At 34.3% G+C, this 6,070-nt stretch overlaps 1 pseudogene; it reads right to left on the bottom strand.

Moving 5' to 3' along the window:
* Positions 1-5,862: 5,862 nt before the first annotated feature.
* On the bottom strand, positions 5,863-5,981 carry LOC112472815 (annotated as a pseudogene).
* Positions 5,982-6,070: the final 89 nt, after the last annotated feature.

The raw sequence follows: 6,070 nt of genomic DNA on the forward strand, positions 1-6,070 counted from the left end.
AAGGATGAAGAAGTACATATTTCCAATCATTAAAACAGTCACAGGGATGTAAAGTACAGCATAAGATGTATAGTCCTAATCTTGTAATAACCATGTAGAGTGCCAGGTGGGTACCAGACTTATCGGGGTGATCAGTTCATAAGCTATATCAATGTCTAATCACTATGTTGTACATCTGAAACCAATACAATATTGTATGTCAATTGTAATTGAAAAATAACTTTAAAAATCACTTCCAGAAGGTTACATACTGCATGATTCAATTTATATAACATTTTTTAAGTGACAAAATTATACAAAAAGAGAAAAGATCACTGGTTACTAGGGAGTGGTGGAGATGTGGGCAGGAGGGAAGTGAGTAGGTGGGCAAGAATGCCATAGGGATCTTCGTGGTGACAGAATGTTCTGTATCTTCCCTTTATCAATGTTAATATTCTGACTGTAATATTGTAATACAGTTTTGTAAGATGTCACCATTGGTGGAACGGATTCAAAAGTACACAGGATCTCTTTGTCTTATTTCTTACAGCTATATGTGAATTGATAATCATCCCGAAACAAAATATTCAGTTAAAAAATGTGAATAACATTAAAAACTCATTTTGTGCCAGAAGGAGAAACAGAATTGTGGAATGTATTCAAGTAATCACTAGGTGAGCCATTTACTACTGAGTCAGTGTTTTAAACCTCTCATTACCATAAAGACATTAGACACAGATTACTAATGAAATCAATCATAATTAATTCCTTCAGTGTTCTTACGCTCGTAGTTTATATTTCCCGAGGAGTTTCGGTCTAATTTGACATCGATGGAGATGGAAAATAGTAAAATGATTCTGAATTTATAGAAAAATGCACACCAGTCCTACGTAATAAGGTTTTTGTGTCGTGGAGAGGTACTTTTGGCTTTATAAAGCAAGACTACAAAGCTTCAGTAGTTCACTAGGCTTGGTCTATCGGCATGATGAATTTTACATAAATTGTATATAAATTCTCTATATGATATCATAGTAATGGATACATGTCATTATACATTTCTTCAAATACAAAGAATGTACAACACCAATAGTGAACCCCGATTTAAACTGTAGACTTGGGTGGTTATGATGTGACAATGTAATTTCATCCTTGGTTAAAAAATACATATATACACACACATACACATACACACGCACACCCCATTCTGGTAAATGATCTTGATAATGGGGAAGATGACACATGTGGGAGTAAGGGACATATGTGAAATCTCTGTACCTTCCCTTCGATACCGCTGTGAATCTAAAACTTCTCTAAAAAAAAAAGTTTCATTTAAAAAAAAAAAAAAAACAGCATTAAGAGCTCAGAAATAAACTCTTGCTTTTGTAGTCAGTCGCTTTTTTGGCAAAGGTGCTGAGACAGTGAAATGGAGAAAAAAAGAGTTATTTTCAAAAAATAATGACAGGGCTACAGGATAGCCACATGCAAAAGAACAGGGATGAATACCTTCCTCCTCCCATCCATAAAACTAAATCAAAATCGATCACAGACATAAATGTAATAGTTTAATCTTAGAGGATAGTATAAGAGTAAGTCTCCGTGAATTTAGTAATGGTTTTTTTAGAAACAACATCAAAAGCACAAGAATAAAAAGAAAAGAAACGAAATTAAACTGCGTCGGTTTCCTTCAAGCTTTGATGGGAAATCTCAGCTAAATGTCTACGCTTATCACTTACAAGTTCTTCTTGACATATAACTTTACGCCACAGTCTAGGTTCTCTTTGTGGCACTATGTAACGATGCTGTTTTCCCTCTCGTTTAAAATAATAGTGTCCTTTGACAGATGACCGAATAAAGAAGATGTGGCAAATATACACAATGGAATTTTACTCAGCCATAAGAAAGGATGAAATGCTGCCATTTATGACATCATGGATGGATCTCGAGATTATCATGGAAAGTGAAATAAGGCAGACAGAAAAAGTTGAAAACCGTATGATTTCACTCCTATGTGGGATATAAAACTGAAAGCAACAAACGAACAAGACAAACAAAGGAAAATCACAGACATAGACAACAGTTTTGTGGTGACCAGAGGGAAAAGGGGATCAAATATATGTTGATGAAAGGAAATTTAACTTTGGGTAATGAACACACAAGGCGATATACAGATGATGTATTACTGAACTGTACACATGAAATCTATATCTATATCTATATCTATACACACACATATGTATATATTAACCAATGTCACCCCATTAAATTTAATTAAAAATAAATAAAATAATATGTTCCCCATTTCCTTCTGATCTCTCACCAGCAGCATCTTTACTGTCCACATTTCTTCCAACAGTCTTTTTATGCCAATTTAGACACTTTCAAGATGAGCAGAGTCAATAACACAGCATTTCTATTAAGAGTTTGTTCAAGGTCAGGAGATATTTTATGTTTCAGATATTGTTGACAGGGATATAAAATGACATAGTCATATATTTATTCTCAGAAAGTATATTAAAATATATATATATGTACCAACCCAAAGATTTGTACATAATATTCTTAGCAGCATTAAATAATTATATAACAGCCCGAAACTGAAAATAATTCAACTGTCCATCATCGCATGTAAGTAGAATGTGGTACGTAGAATTTAGTAATAAAACAGAATGGGGTACTCATACATGCCGCATTAAATTATCAGGCAAATATTTTCAAATAACGTGGTCCCTTCATCTTTTGAAGAAATTAAATTGTTTTATTGTTTCCACAAATGGTCAAAATTCTGTTTGTCACAATGTTGAAATTAAAGCCGATGTTAGGGAACGATATTTCCCTTTTTATTCTAATAAATCATTAATGTTGAAAGTTGTTAGAATTTATCTAGATATTAAGATAATCAGTCTAGGGAGAACATCTTAACGTGACTTTTTGAAAGTAGAAATAATGTCAAACACACCATATTTTATTAAGTCTAAGAAGTCATCTATTTTAGGGTACAGTTATTTTACATGCGACTAAGAAAAAACGCTCCCCATTAAGTCATGACAAAACCTTGATTGTAAGATGCTTTCCAATGTGAAAAAATGCAACTCTTAATTTTAATGAGCCTTTTATTTATTATGCATGCTCCCGAAATATATTTTATTGCCAGTATTCCAAATGAACACTATTGGCTTCAGAGGAATCAAACTGATGGCAGTTTTCCAATTGTAAAAAAAAAAAAAAAAAAGTTTTATTTTAATATCTTTACAATAGGAAGAACCATCTTCATCTACACTTTCTTTAAAAAAAAGTCTGCTTGTCCTCTTCACCCATCCATCAATCAATGTAATACTATAAGAATAGGATTTTCGATATGTCACAGAAATGATCCATTTGGTTGAATATATTCAATTGTTACTTGTGATGAAATTATTTAATTACTGTCAACTCTGCTTCAAATATTACTACTAGGGAATCCTAGAACACTGGCAGTCAAATGTAATTTATTAATCAATTCCATAGCACTGCTCGGCTAAGCATAAATTTACCAATTAAAATAAATTAAATAACTAAACCTAGAAGGGTTAAGTTGAGGGTGTATCATTAAGAATTTTGACCTTAACAGAGAGAATGACAATATTCATGGCCAGCTAACAAAACTTTTTCTAGAAGACCAAAGCTTTTTAGTGCATAATAATTGGCTTTATATTAGTATAATCTTTGAATAGCTACGTGACTTCCTCTTTTCTTCTTCTATTTTCTTTCTTTTGCCTAAATATAGAAATTGTTTGCTATTCTTCTTCGATACTTTTTCTTTTGTGCTTCTTAAAATAACAATAAAAAAGTTGTACTTTCCCTCACAATTTAAAGGGAGATTTATTCGTTCAACTAAGAGCTAAGAAGTATCGATCGATTCTTCCTTAATTTTATAGTTTAACATAGATTTCAAATGAGTTTGTGTAGCTATTATTATAGAATTCAAAATAGTTTGGTGTTGCTTTTGCAATGGAGGAAAAGCAGATTTATCTTTGCTTTTGGAGTACTCGCTATATAGAGAGGACTTTGTGAAATTTATGTATTGGACATGAAAAATTTCCACATTGACCTGACGAGAGATTTAATATTCCTTGAGATTACTTAATAAGAGATAGCCTCTTTATCGTAGCCTTCAGATATTTTTCTAGGTGATTAGATAAAAGACACATGAATCTATAAGAACAGAATAGGGCTCTTGAGGACCAGATATTGTGGACATCACTCATTCATGAGGTTGCCAAGAATCAGGCCTGACTCAACAGTACGTAACACGCACAGAGGTGGCTTTAGTGCAAATTACTTCAATAATGGGGGAAATTTTGAATCATATTGTTTATCACTAAAAATGAGTTGGGATTATATTTATCAATAGTTAAGATTTCCATGAATGTGTCATTTCCCACAGGGGACAAATTCATTGGTTATATTTATTAGTTTTGGACTCTGCCCAAACTAATAGAGTACATAGCCGACCTCTCAATCAATCAAGTTAATACAATGAGAAAGATAATATAGCTGCCGAATCCCAAGCAGGAATATCGTGACAAGAAGAGCTTGAGGGTCAACCTGGCTTAAATTCCGGATATAAGAAGCAAACACATTTTATTTCAACATGGTCACTTACTAGTTGTGGGACCTTGCATAAAGCTCAACACTTAGTAGTTCGCTCTTCATCTATATAATAGAAATAACATAATCTTCGTTTCCTTTTTTAAATTGTTTTAAAGCTATGATATAAATATATCTGTTAAAATAATTTATAATCGCTGAAGTTTTAATCTCATACAGTATTCATAAAATACTAAAAGTCACCATAACAATAATAATTAGGGGAAGTTGAAATTAAAATTTACCGAACATACTCTATGAGTTAGGCTCATATGTATCATGTAATTTAGTTCTTAATGTTACGTAGAATAAACATACAATCAATAACAGATGGAATCAGGAGATAAACCCAGGATACTCAGATTAAAAGCTAAAAACCCATTAAAAAACATATGGATTTAAGAGTATGAAATAGTAAGATTTAGTATTACAGTTGGTGAAGAGTCGAGTAAGCTTCCCCCTTAATGAATGGCCTTGAGTAGAAGGCAAGGATAGAGTAAAGGCCTGTGATGTCCCTAGGATGTCCCTTCCTCCCTCTGTGGGGACCGCTTGGGGCAGAACAGGCAGCTGATGAGGGACACTGTAATATGGAACAGCTTCAGAACCAAAGGATTCAGTGTATCATTTGAGTTAAAATATATCTTTACATTATGTCCTAGATTCTTCTCCACCCCACTCCCCAAAATATCTGAAACATGATCAACGCACACGCCAAAGTGCATATTCAAAACCCAATTCAAACCTTATCATCAGCATGCTAACATTATTTTTTCAAACATTACGTAGCCTTCTAACCCGTCCCCTGCCATAATTGTAACATACAAAAAGGGCAAGGTGACATAAGCTTGTGTCATTGAATTAAGTCTAGAGCCTCTCTTGGACTCACGTTCTCCACAGTTACTAGCTATTTTCTCCAAAGATATAAGCCAGAGAATTAGGAAACTGAGCAGGACCGTAAGGGAACTAACAGATGGTTATGACTTTAAGAGTGAAAAGTCACTCCAGATATAATAGTGACGTGCAGCTGGAATGCAAAGGACTCAGCCACGTGACTCTCTTCTCTGCAGAAGATTCCAGAATGAATAGATGCCTGGGGTACCTTGTATGTCAACACAGCCTGCAGTGGTAAGTAGGGAAGATCTTCTGCATGCTGATATTTTTTGTTTTAGACGAGGCAACACTTGGTTGACCTCACAGATTGCAAGGACCTTGTCAGATTACAATCCCTTATTTTATTTATTTTATTTTATTTTTTTATGCCTACAGCACCTGGTCTTCCTAGGTAGTCTCCCATCCAAGTACTAACCAGGCCCGACTCTGCTTAGCTTCCGAGATCAGACATGATCCGACTTGTTCAGGGTGGCGTGGCTGTAGACTACGGTGATATTTTTATAACCCCAAATCCCCACATCCCCAAATCCTTCCCTGTGGAAGCCTGTGTGTGTGTGTGTGTGTGTGTGTGTGT

This window comes from Pteropus alecto, unplaced genomic scaffold, assembly GCF_000325575.1.
Source record: "Pteropus alecto unplaced genomic scaffold, ASM32557v1 scaffold59, whole genome shotgun sequence".
Classification (NCBI taxonomy): domain Eukaryota; kingdom Metazoa; phylum Chordata; class Mammalia; order Chiroptera; family Pteropodidae; genus Pteropus; species Pteropus alecto.